The sequence below is a fragment of the Lepus europaeus genome, chromosome 15 (assembly GCF_033115175.1).
Source record: "Lepus europaeus isolate LE1 chromosome 15, mLepTim1.pri, whole genome shotgun sequence".
In the NCBI taxonomy this organism is placed as follows: domain Eukaryota; kingdom Metazoa; phylum Chordata; class Mammalia; order Lagomorpha; family Leporidae; genus Lepus; species Lepus europaeus.
In genome coordinates this window covers 91,164,681-91,178,936 of record NC_084841.1, presented here as the reverse complement: position 1 = coordinate 91,178,936, position 14,256 = coordinate 91,164,681, and positions in this window count along the sequence as shown.

Genomic DNA, 14,256 nt, shown 5'->3' with positions numbered 1-14,256 from the left:
ACTTCCATGAAACTCAAAGCACTGTATCAACACCTGTGAGATACAGAATAAGCAGTATTAAGAGGGAAGTCTGTAGCAGTTCAGTGCTTACATTCTAAGAAACAGAGGGGCTGTTGCTGTGGCATACCAGGCATCCCATATGCACACAGGTTTGAGTCCAGCTGCTCCACTTCTGATCCAATTGTCTGCTAATGCGCCTGGTAAGGCAGCCGAGGAGGGCCCAAGCAGAGGCGCGCGCACACACACATGGAGGGGGGGGGGGGAGACACTTTGATCCTCTGGTTCACTCCCCAGATGGCTATAACAGCTGGACTGTGCCGGTCTGAAGCCAGGAGCCAGGAGCTTCTTCTGGGTCTCCCACGTGGGTACAGAGGTCCGAGGACTTGGGCCATCTTCTACTGCTTTCCCAGGCCATAGCAGAGAGCTGGATCAGAGGTGGAGCAGCTGGGACTTGAACCAGTGCCCGTATGGGATGCCGGCACCACAGACTGCAGCTTTAACTGCTACGCCACAGCGCAGGCCCCCAAATAAATAAATCTTTAAAACAGTAACAACAAAAACACCCAGAAATGTTTCAAATAAATGACTGTATGATGCATCTTTAAGACAGAAAAACAAGAACAAACCAAATCCAAAATCAGCAGCAGGTGAGAAGGATCAGAGAGTAGAAATAAATGAAATTGAAACTAAATACAAAAGATCAACAAACCAAAACCTGGCTTTTTGAGAAGAGAAACAAAATAGACAAATCTTTAGCCAGACTAACAAAAAAAGAGAAAAACTCCAATAAATGAAATCAGAGATTAAAAAGGAAACATTACAACCAACACCACCGAAATACTACTATGAACTGGAAAACCGCAGAAGCACATACATTTCTAGACACTTACAACCTACCAGGATTAAATCAAGAAGATATAAACAATTTAAACAGACCCAATACAAGCACTGAGATTGAAAGCAATTATCAAAAGTCTTCCATCAAGGAAATGTCCAAGACTTGGTGGTTTTACCACTGAATTCTACAAAACATTCAAACAGGAAGTCTAATACTTTTCAGATTATTCCAAAATATTGAACAGGATGGAACTTTGCCAAACTTCTTATGAATCCAGTATCACTCTGATACCCAACCTGAACAAAGACATAACATGAAAACTGCAGACCTATGTTCTTTTTTCCTTTTATAAATTTTATTTGTTTGAAAGGCGGAGTTACAGAAAGAGAGGAGAGACACAGACAGAGAAATCTTCCATCCACTGGTTCACCTCACAATGACAGCAACGGCCAGAGCTGGGCCAGACGGAAGCCAGGAGCTTCCTCTGGGTCTCCCACATGGGGGCAGGGGCCCAAGCACTTTGGCCATCTTCCACTGTTTCCTATGTGCATCAACAGGGAGCTGGATCAGAAGTGGAGAAGCCAGGACTTGAACCAGCAGTCATACGTAATGCAGGCAGTGGCTTGACTCACTACACAACTGTGGCCCCAGACCTATATTCTTGATGAACAAAGACTGTCAACAAAATACTAGCAAACAGAATCCAACACCGCAAGTAAAAGGTCACATCACCATCAAGTGGGATTTATCCTACTGAAGCAAGGGTGCTTCAATGTTTGCAATTCAAGAAATGTCATAAACCACATCAGTAGAATGAAGAACAAAAACTAATGATCATTTCAATAGATGCAGAGAGAGCACTCGATAATATTTAACAGCCCCTCATGGTAGACACCATTCACAAGTTAGGTTTAGAATGAACATACCTAAAATTACAAAGGCTGCGTATGACAAACCAGCAGCCAAGAGAACACAGAGCGGGGGGGAGGGGGAAGCTGAAAGCAGATCAGATGTGGAACAAGACAAGGATGTCTACTTCCACCACTCGTATTCAACACAGTACTGGCAGTTTCAACAAGAGCAACTAGGGAGGAGAAAGAAAAGGAACCAAAATAGGAAAAGAGGAGATCAGATTACCCAGGTCTGCAGATGACGGGATGCTGCACGTGGAAAAACCAAACACTCCACCAAAAAGCTGCTGGAGTTGATAAACCAAGTCAATAAAGGTACAAGTCACACAACAGAACAAAAACCAGTAGCTTTTTTATATGCTGTAATGAACTCACTGGAAGAGAAATCAAGACAGAAATCCTAGTCACAGAAGCCACAAAGAAAAATTTAAGCATTTACCGAAGAAGTGAAAGCTACCTACAGTGAAAATTATAAAACACTGAAGAAACAAATTAGCAAGGACACACATACAAAAAACAATGGAAAAAATCCCTTGCTCATGGACTGATCAATATCATTAAAATGTCTATATATATTACCAAAAGCAATCCACAAATTCAATGCAGTCACTATCGAAATACCAATGGCATTCTTTAAAGAATTAGGAAATAAATCCTGAAACTCATATGGAATCACAATGGACCAAAACCAGCCAAAGTTATCCTGAGTGGGGAAGAAAAACAATCAAGCTGGAAGCATCACAATACCTGACTTCAAAGCATACTACAAAGTTACAGGAATCAAAACAGCTTGGTACTGCAATAAAAACTGACACATAGATCAACGGATCAGAACAGAGAAATTAATTCACACACATCCAGCCAACCGATTTTTAACACAAGTGCCCAGACCACTCACGGGAGTAAGAATGACTTCCTCAACAAACGACGCTTACAAAAACTGGGTACATATATGAAGAAGAATGGAATTAGATTCATCTCTCTCACCATATACAAAAATCAACTCAAGATGGATCACAGAACCCAAATTTAAGACCTGAGGCTATGAAGTTGCTGGGAAGCACTCCACAACATTGGTTTAGGGAACAACTTCTTGGATAAGACCAACAAAGCACCGGCAACAAAAGCAAAACTAAACAGGGGCCAGTGCTGTGGCGTAGTGGGTAAAGCTGCGGTGCCGGCATCCATATGGGCGCCGGTTTGTGTCCCAGCTGCTCCACTTCCAATCCAGCTCTCTGCTATGGTCTGGGAAAGCCTTGGAAGAGGGCCCAAGTCCTCGGGCCCCTGCACCCACGTGGGAGACCCACAAGAAGCTCCTGGCTTCAGATCAGCGCAGCTCCAGCTGTTGCAGCCAACTGGGGAGTGAACAAGCGGATGGAAGACCTCTCTCTGCCTCTCCTTCACTGTGTGTGGCTCTCACTTTGAAATAAATACATAAATCTTAAAAAAAAAAAAACAAAACTAAACAAATGGGACTGTATCAAGCTGAGAACCTTCTGCACAGCAAAGGAAATGATCAACAGAATGAAGACACAAACACAGAATGGGAAAAAAGACTTGCAGGCTTCCTCACAGAGAATTAACATCCAGAATATATCAGCAAAAAAAACCCAGTAAGAAATGGGCAAAGGATCTCCATAGACAGTTCTCAAAAGAAGGAGTGCAGATGACCAACAAATACCGGAAAAAATGCTCTACATCACTAACCATCAGGGAAATGCTAACCAAAGCCACAATGAGATTCCTTACTTAGTGGAGGGTTAGTCTTCCGATAATAAAATAAAAAAGTATGTTACTGTAAAAATTAAAAGAAGGGAAAGAGGAAGGGGGAGTTGGTGGGAAGTATCACTATGCTCCTAAATCTGTATATATAAAATACATGAAATTTGTTCACCTTACGTAAATAATTAATAAAAAAAAAAAACCCACAAATAATTACCACCTCATCCCTGTCAGAATGGCTACCATCCAAAAGACAAATTAATAAACGCAGGCGAGGACGTGGATCAAGGGACCACTTATATACACTGTTGGCAGGAATGTAAGTTAGTGCAGCCACTCTGAACAACAGTGTGGAGAGTTCTTAGGAAACTAGAAATAGACCTGCCATATGACCCAGCAACACCACTGCTGGCTCTATGTCCAGAAGTCAAGAACATTTCTACCAGAGATATCTGCACCACCATGTTTACACCAGCACTGTTCACAATAGCCAAAATACGGAGTCAACCAAGACGTCCAACACAGTGGAATATTATTCAGCAATAAAAAGGAATTAAATTATACCATCTGCAACAAACCAGATACAACTGGAGGACATCATGTTGAGTGAAATAAGTCAGATCCAGAAAAACAGATACTGCATGTTCTCTAATTTTTTGGCAGCTCAAGTTAAAAAATAAATAAATAAAGCAAAAGAAAAATATCAGTAATGCTACAAATATAGTTTTGTCAAACTTTGTTTTTAAAAAATCAATTTTCCAGGGTGCCAGATTCTGTCCCGGTTGCCCCTCTTCCAGGCCAGCTCTCTGCTGTGGCCCGGGAGTGCAGTGGAGGATGGCCCAGGTCCTTGGGCCCTGCACCCGCATGGGAGACCAGGAGGAAGCACCTGGCTCCTGGCTTCGGATTGGTGCAGCGCTGGCCGTAGCAGCCATTTGGGAGGTGAACCAATGGAAGGAAGACCTTTCTCTCTGTCTCTGTCTCTCTCTGTCTCTAACTCTGCCTGTCAAAAAAAAAAAAAAAAAAAAAAAAAAAGTTTCCCGTAGAGCGAGCAGGAGGGAATCTTCCTATGAGACGTGTGATCAGCAGAACTGTACAGAGGGGGAACTTGTTCCAGCAGGAGCTAGCCACACCACTGGCGGCTGGCACGGATCCCAGGCAGCCAGGGGCTCACGGTGAAACAAGCGGCTCAGGCGTCCTGACGGAGGCCGGAGGCCTGGGGAAAGGGAGGCGAGCACGCAGGGACGTGGCCTGCCTGGGTGATGGGGTGAAGAAGCGTATGTGGCCGTGCCGCTTGCTCCCGAGTCGGAGGCAGAGGCACACATCAGGGCAGCTGAGTCACTGAGCAGTTCCCGACGTGCCGGCCGCAGGCGGCAGGGGCTCCGCTCTGGCTTCCCGACCAGCTGCTCTAAGGTTGTGGCGAGTTCTATTGCTGTATCTGGCCACTGTCTATCTGTGTGTTTGGTTTCTCAAAAGCAACTAAACATCTGATGCCTGGATACTCGGACTGTCTGCGGTATAGCTGGAACGGTGAATTCTTCCCTCAGCGCGCACAGCCGTATCCAGAACCCTCAGCGCGCACAGCCGTATCCAGAGCCCTCAGCGCGCACAGCCGTATCCAGAGCCCTCAGCGCGCACAGCCGTATCCAGAGCCCTCAGCGCGCACAGCCGTATCCAGAGCCCTCAGCGCGCACAGCCGTATCCAGAGCCCTCAGCGCGCACAGCCGTATCCAGAGCCCTCAGCGCGCACAGCCGTATCCAGAGCCCTCAGCGCGCACAGCCGTATCCAGAGCCCTCAGCGCGCACAGCCGTATCCAGAGCCCTCAGCGCGCACAGCCGTATCCAGAGCCCTCAGCGCGCACAGCCGTATCCAGAGCCCTCAGCGCGCACAGCCGTATCCAGAGCCCTCAGCGCGCACAGCCGTATCCAGAGCCCTCAGCGCGCACAGCCGTATCCAGAGCCCTCAGCGCGCACAGCCGTATCCAGAGCCCTCAGCGCGCACAGCCGTATCCAGAGCCCTCAGCGCGCACAGCCGTATCCAGAGCCCTCAGCGCGCACAGCCGTATCCAGAGCCCTCAGCGCGCACAGCCGTATCCAGAGCCCTCAGCGCGCACAGCCGTATCCAGAGCCCTCAGCGCGCACAGCCGTATCCAGAGCCCTCAGCGCGCACAGCCGTATCCAGAGCCCTCAGCGCGCACAGCCGTATCCAGAGCCCTCAGCGCGCACAGCCGTATCCAGAACCCTCAGCGCGCACAGCCGTATCCAGAACCCTCAGCGCGCACAGCCGTATCCAGAGCCCTCAGCGCGCACAGCCGTATCCAGAGCCCTCAGCGCGCACAGCCGTATCCAGAGCCCTCAGCGCGCACAGCCGTATCCAGAGCCCTCAGCGCGCACAGCCGTATCCAGAACCCTCAGCGCGCACAGCCGTATCCAGAACCCTCAGCGTGCACAGCCGTATCCAGAAACTTCTACTCCCTTCCCATCGTCCTGTGATGTCTGTAACCTGAAGGCACGACAGGAGGTGGGGCGATGGGCTGTGTAACCACTTACGAAACCGCTCCACACAAGACGAGCGCTGTCAGCCTGAATAACCGAGAGGGGGTAAGCTGTGTGCTCCACAGAGGCAGCACGGCAGGGCCACAGTTGAACCAGCACCACCAGCTCAGCGCTCGTCTCCTCTCCTGCGGTATGCAGACAGCTGTGCCCCTCTAACAGGCACTGCTCAGAGAGGAAACGACACCCGACACCCGGGGACAGGGTCCTGCGCATCCTGCCTGCCATGAGCGAGGGGCCCCTCCGCCAGCCAACGTCTGGAGACCAAAGCCAGAGGACAGCCCCAGGCAGTGGCTGGTATTTTCTGGGGCCAGAGAAGATGGCGGGGTTTTGCTGGGAACACTGGTGCTGGGGCCACCCTGCTGGGGCGAAGTCTCCACTCCCGCATGTGGCACGGAGTAACTTCCCTGTCACGTTCCTCAGTTCCTCTGTACAAAGTGAAAACAACAACTACACCTATCCCACAGGGTTGTTGGGAGGGTAAAATAGCACTGGAAAAGCTCCTTTCCAAGTGCTCAACACCTGGCTGGCTTTGTGGTGTGGTGGGGTAGGCCAAGACTTGATACACCAGCATCTCATATGGGAGCACCGGTTCAAGTCCCAGCAGCTCTGCTTCTGACCCAGGTCCCCACTAGCGGGCCTGCGAGCAGTGGGAGATGGTCCATGTAGCTGGGACCCTGATGTCCATGTGGGAAACCTGAGAGGAGATTCTGGCTCCTGGCTTTGGCCTAGCTCAGCTCCCACTGTTGCGAATATCTGGGGCGTGAACCAGTGGATGACGACCACTCTGTCTCTCCTTCTGTCTCAGGAACTCTGCCTTTCCAAGAAACAAACAAACAAAAAAATTCTTTTTAACAAGAAGTGACCGATACATACCAAGGAGTATGTATTTGATAAATAAATATAAAGAAATCACTATGATAATACTACTCCATCTCTGAATACCCCTGACTAGGGTCACTTAGGGCAAGTCATCAAGGCAGATGGTCCCTGTCTTTCGAGCTGAGTGGAAAAGGAAGGCAAGAGCACAGGGCTGTAGGAGCACAGCATACAGAGATGGAGAGAGGAGGCAGCACTGCATAGAAAATGGTATCCACAGTTTTAGAAGAAAAGCTGGCATAAAATATGTGATTGCTGATCAAGAAAGCAGGCCTAGTAATCACTGCATCAACTGAGTGAGACAGAGAACCCCACCAGGAACCACACTGATGTGACACTCCGTGGTGACTTGCTCCGACAGCACGTGACCTTGACGTGGCTCCTATCTGACTCTTGACTTGCAGGGCTCTGTCACCACCAGTCTGCCACCAAGAACGTATTCGTGTGTGACGTCACTCTGAGAACAAAATATCCCAACTCTAAACCAAGTCTGGAGCAGAGTCCTCGGCATCGACCGGGCACCTTGTTTTTCTCAGAATTCTCCATATTCATCAAGCATCCTTCCCCGACAGCTCTGCAGACAAGTCTCAGATCATGCAGCAGCTCCTACGCTGGATTCACAAATATCCTCTCCTCTCAAACTCTGCCACGCACCTGTGTGCTAAGTCAGAATTCTGTCCAAAAAACAAGCACACAGGCAACGTTACAGAAAATAAAAGGTCTTCAGATGAAACATGAGCTTAGTGGAAAAGGTAAAAGAGGCTTTTAAATATTAACTAAAATCCTAGTTAAATGCTGCGTCATCCCAAGCAGTCATAGCATGCAAACAGGAATTTTTACCTTGAGGTCTAATTCAATTGATACTCACAAAACAGCGATGTCAACAGAGCACGCTCTGAGTCACGAGGCCCTGTCTAGTTTGCTACTTTCCTCGTATGTGAGGCAGAAAACAGTAATTTCCATGACGTGGGGGTCTCCTGAGGGCTCTTCTTACCACAGTGAGTCTGCCATCTCCCCTTGGACCAGACATAACTGAGAGGTTCTGAAGGAGCCAGAGAAAGCTATTCTGAGGTCAAGAGCTCTGCATTAAAATCAGGTTCCATCAGTAACCTGGGTGGCCATAGGCAAATTACTTAAGAGTGTCTTGGTTTCATTTGTAAAATGGAGGTAATTCCTGCCTTACAAAGTTTTTATCATCCTATGCTGTAAGGAATGACTTCTTTTTTTTTTTTCTTTTGACAGGCAGAGTTAGTGAGAGAGAGAGTGAGAGAGAGAGAGAGAGAGAGTGAGTTCCATCAGTTCGCCCCCCAAATGGCCGCTATGGCTAGCGCACTGCACCAATCCGAAGCCAGGAGCCAGGTCTCCCATGCGGGTGCAGGCCCAAGCACTTGGGCCATCCTTCGCTGCCTTCCCAGGCCACAGCAGAGAGCTGGCCTGGAAGAGGAGCAACCAGGACAGGACTGGCGCCCCAACCGGGACTAGAACCTGGAGTACTGGCGCCACAGGTGGAGGATTAGCCCAGTGAGCCGTGGTACCGGACGACTTTTTTCTTTCAACATATGGAAAAACTACATTTTGCATTAGAACTCCAGTCACCTAAATGAGTGTGCAAGTGAACATATGCCAAATCGAAATAAAAGTTTCATATACTGTATTTATACTTATTATTTGAGATGCACCTTGCTATTTTTCTACTCTATACCATCTTACTCTCTTCCAGTTTCAAAGAATTCTGATGGTAATCTACTGAATTGATTTCACATCATATTAATGGGATATAATTCCGTTTTCAAAGTGCAGAACTACTTATCAGGCTCAATTAATTCTCTCATTCCTTATCTTTTAATCCTTTCAGTATCTGTTCTACTCTTTCTGGTCTCCAAGTTTGTATCAAAGGTTCAAGGTCATGCAAATGGTTATTTCTCATGTGTCATTTCCACCCAACTGCTTACAAGATTTTTTTAGCTGTTCACCAGCATCTCTGGGAAACAGACCCAAGTTCAGCATGCCTGGCAGTTTGGGTACCAAAGACGGCACTTACAGACAAAAAGCCCTCAAACTCCTACCAGATCTTGAGCTAACTCATTAGTTGTTTATGTGGCCATTTGTGGAATGACTTTTTATGCAGATGAAAAATTTGTCAACCCAGGATTTTATAACCAGCAAAAATAAACCTAAAAGGAAAAAAACCAAAATAATGCATTTTTCAGACAAAAAAAAAAAAAAAAAAGAAAGAAAGAAACTGAAAAAAGTTCAGTACTAGCAGACCTGTATAAGAAATGCTAGCATTTCTACACAAAGGAATGAGGTACCCACACTGGGCTTCAGCGGACCCTCTCATGGCTACCAGCACCACCTCCGGGAGGCTGTCGTCCCACGGCCTTCCCATCTCTCCCTGAGGAAGATCCTAGGAAAGGCAGGGGAGCCGCACGAACTAAAGCAGGCAACCAGTGCTCTTCCTCACGTCCTCCCTCACCCATTCTAAACTGCCCTCACCTTCATGGAGCACCGTGGCAGGCCCTGGGGGCCTTCCTTGTAGGCCAAGTCAAACCTTCAATCTTTTTTTTTTTTTTTTAAAGTTTGATTTATTTGAAAGGTGGAGTTGCAGAGGTAGAGACAGAGGGGTCTCCCATCTGCTGGCTCACTCCCCTGTTGTCCGCAACAGCCAGAGCTACACTCATCTGAAGCCAGGAACCTGGAGCTTCCTCCAGGTCTCCTACGGGTGCAGGGGCCCGAGGACTTGGGCCACCTTCTACTGCTTTCCCAGGCCATAGCAGAGAGCTGGATCGGAAGTGGAGCAGCCAAGACTTGAACCAGCGCCCATACGGGATGCCGGCACTGCCTGCGGCAGCTTTACCCACTACGCCACAGCTCCAGCCCCAAACCTTCAATCCTGAATCCTTGGCAATGACATTCTGTCAGGCCAGGACTGCGTCACTAATCTGTCCAGTTAAAATGGGACAAAGGATGGCCTCATCTTCCTCTCTCCTTCACCTCTCTGCTCAGGGGGGATTACTGCCTTCATGACACGGACTTGTCACCTGGGGTTCCTCCTCACAGGAACCTCTTATTCCTTTTTGAACATCAACAATGTTTCATAACCACCTTAAAAGTTTGTAAACCAAATCAAACACAGCTTTTAAATGTGAATAAGCGATATCTAATTTATAATGAGATATATAATAATCTATCATTTAATCCGATGGACAAGGTAGAAATAACCATCATATCTTTACATTAGAAACATTTATTCTATGTCTCGTATGTGCAGGGAAGTACCAAGGGGTTTAAAATTGTCCTGGGAGACAGAGCAAGTATGAAGGTCCCTCAAAACACTACAAATCTTCCATGTGAGGAGTAAACCAGGAAACCTGCATACAATAACCAGTCATCTGCCAAAGCAAACCCCACAAGCCGCCTGGATGTGTCAGACACAGAAGCTGCACCCACTGCGTTTTACCCTTCCTGGACAGCACCGTGACTGCCAGGAAAGCTCGGGAAAGAGGCCACGAGCTCTCCCCGGGCCTGAGTCTTCAGCACCTTTGGGGTGAGCTCTGTCCCTCTGATACCAACATCCAAATCCTCCCTCGTTCAGCGCTGTGAAGGGGTGAGTCTGCCCTTCCCTGTGCTCCGTGAGTCACTGATGGGACCTGAGAACGCCCACGGCAGAGGCCCGGGATCCAGGACGTGCACCCTGACTCACCGCGGTCCACTCTGTAAACACAGCCCCGCTGACCAGGAGCACGCCTCACCCGAGAGATGCAGTCACAGGAGCGTAAAAGCAGGATTTAAGGAGAGATTTTTTAAAAATTACTCTTAATGAAACTCATGGCAGCGATGCAGTGAACTAATTTTGTCATTTACTTTTTAATTAATACATCAGACTCCGCTTCTCAAGGTGCATTCAGCTGACTGGCTGTATCTGTATGCAAGGAGAATCTGAGGGAGAAACACAAACTCTGGCACCTCCACAAAATCTCTGCACGAACTCGGCTGCTAGCATAGAAGCGACTATGGAATCGGAAAATAAAATACAGTTGAGGCCCGAAAGGAAGACAGTGGGCCCCACACTCCGCCAGCTGTGCAGACACAGACCTGGGCACGCCCCGCGGCTCGGGGGTGACTTGGGACTCATCACGGTTGATGAGGCGCTAACCGCGTTCAGGTGCGCTTCAATCAGAACTTGATTACACCATTAAAATTAACGAGGCACACGAAGACTTTAATGAATAAAAGAGGGCTGGTATTAAGGTCTTTTAGACATTGTATCCATTTAGCAACTGTTTGGTTAGGGTGCAGTCACAGCCCCCTGGGAGACAGGTGAACATCTCCGTACTCAAGGTTCTATTTAAGTCTCCCATTCTGCGCTGCACTCCCGCACGTCCCTTCAGCACTCACTGGAAGGGCCTGCTGGGTGAACTTCCTTAAAACTGCATTAGCTGTCTTCCGCCTCCCTGCTGAAACCCAGCAGTCACCTTCTCTCAGATCCCACATTGTGTCTCTATGCTAAGACAGGCTTTTCTCTCATTCAGCCCCCGGCACTTTCCCAAGCAATAAGGCCTAAAGCTTTTCACCCTTTCTAGGAACAGATTCATCCTGGGGGGGTGGGGGGTGGGGAGCCAACACGGCTCCTAGAAGATTCAGCAGCAAACCAGTAACGAAATCAGCAAGGAAAGATGAGCACTTGAGTTCTTTTCATTCTTTAAGATTCTGTTTGGTTTATTTGAGAAGCAGTTACAGAGATGGGGAGAAATGAAAGATGAGAGGAGAGAGTGGGGGGGGGGGAGGCAGAGAGGGAGAGGGAGAGGCACAGAGACTGATCTTCCATACACTGGTTCACGCCCCACATGGCCGTAACCTCTGGGGCTGGGCCAGCCCGAAGCCAGAAGCCTGGAACCCCATTCAGGTCTCCTAATGGGTGGCAGGGGCCAAGTACCTGGGCCATCCTCTGCTGCCTCCCCAGCATATTAGCAGGAAGCCGGACTGGAAGTAGCGCAGCTGGGACTCAACTGGCGCTCACATGGGACGCTGGGGTGGTAGGCAGTGGCTTAAGCTGCTGCACCACGACGCCACCCCTCAGCATGTTTTTACTACTAGCCTGGGAAAGATGAAAGGAGGTCCTGGACAGCCACTGGGAGGTGGCAAGGCAACACGGTCCTGACCAGGGTCCCTGGTTCGAGCCTCGGCCCTACTCCCAACTCCAGCTTCCTGCTAACGAGGGCTCTGCAGGAGCCGTGATGGCCCAGGTACCTGGGTGTCCGTCACCCACCTGGGAGACCTGCACTGACTTCCTGGCTCCCGGCTTGAGCCCCGCCCAGGTCTCCACACTGTGGGCATCGGGGAGTGAAGCAGCAGATGGGAGCTCGCCTGCGTTCTCTGCCCCTAAACAAAACCACCCTGTATTCAGCTTTGGCAAACGTGACATTAGCACTTTTCCCCAAGTCTGAATGCTTATTACTGTCTGGGAACACTGATAGAATGAATGTTACCATTCGTAATTATCGGGGAAGTTTCAGAGCATAAGATCTTAATAAATACTGTCTATTATTATCATTAAAAAAGCTTTGGGTTCCACAAATAGCACTTTCTACATGGATTTTGTGATAAGAAAAGCAAACTCCACATTTGACATTTTGATTACTAAGTTTAAGAACAGCTTCTGAAGTAGTAAATAAAGGAAAAATGTTAAAAATAAGCCTTACGGGAATCAAGATGAAAATAATCTTTAAAAAAAGGTAAATATCAAGTTTTAAAAAGTGGTAAAGCAGGCCGGCGCCGCGGCTCAATAGGCTAATCCTTCACCTGTGGTGCCGGCACACCAGGTTCTAGTCCCAGTCGGGGCACCGGATTCTGTCCCGGTTGCTCCTCTTCCATTCCAGCTCTCTGCTGTGGCCTGAGAGTGCAGTGGAGGATGGCCCAAGTGCTTGGGCCCTGCACCCGCATGGGAGACCAGGAGGAAGCACCTGGCTCCTGGCTTCGGATTGGCACAGCGCGCTGGCCGCAGCGGCCATTGGGGGATGAACCAGCAGCAAAAAGGAAGACCTTTCTCTCTGTCTCTCTCTCTCACTGTCCACTCTGCCTGTCCAAAAAAAAAAAAAAAAAAAAAAAAAAAAAGTGGTAAAACACAACACAAAATTTACCATCCTCACTAGTATGAAGTGTTCAGTCTGGCTACACAAGGCACATCTACACGGCCACTCCACCACCATCATGTCCTGAACATCAGCTTTTAAAACAAATACCCCATTGAGGAAAAGTGGCAACACTTCTACAATCTTCCTGGTACCAAAATAAACTTATTTCCTAATGTCCCTTTCCACAAACTTCCTGAAACCTCCAGCCTAGACTGAGCACTGTGCCTTGCTTCAGGCCTTACGTGAACTCTGGGGGGCTGGTGCCCTTCCAAGATACGCAGCTGGGAGAGTCCAAGCAATCCAGGCTGAGGAAGCTCACACTGGGTCTGCAATGCTCCCGGCGGCTCCCGTACTGAGCTGCACCGTGCACACCACGCATAGCACGCACACCTGCACTCCCTCCTCTAACCCCTGGGGGAGCTTCCCGCCTTCTGCTCTGGTGTCCTCAGGGCACCAGCCATCCTTAAGGCTTGCTCTCACACTCCCACGCCTTCCCGCACCCATACGTCCACCACTTTGTCCATCTTCCTGGTATGAGACCTCTTTCCCTGGGACCATGTTTGCTATGCCACAGCCGGTGACAGGCTATCTGTCTCCTCCCAGGGGTCCTCTTGAATTGGATGCAGCTAGACTCTACAATGAATGCCCGATCTCTGCTGGACATTTTGGCCACTCACTCACGCACCCATGTACCTTTTAGCAAGTGCTGGTGTAAATGTGTAGCCCTAGGCGTGTGTACATACGTGTCTGCCTGGTGTGCAAAAGCATCCCAGCTCACTGGAGAGGCCAGACTGACTCCTCCTGTCACCTCCCTGATCCCTGCCAGTTGTCACGACACATTCTACTGTGACGGGTCCCCAAAAGCTCCCAGGAAGAATCCATCCATCAGTAATCTGCACTGGCGCTGTCAGTCCTTCACTGGTCATTACATAATTACACACATTACCAACCATGCACATGTCCGCACGTCTATCACACGCATTACCCACCATGCACATGTCTGTCAAACACGTCTATAACACACATTCCCCAATATGCACACGTCCACACATCTATCACACACATTCCCCACCATGCACACGTCCACACCTCTTTCACATGCATTACCCACCATGCACATGTCTATCACACGCATTACCCACCATGCACACATCTATCACACGCATTACCCACCATGCACACATCTATCACACACAATACCCACCATGCACACGTTCACACA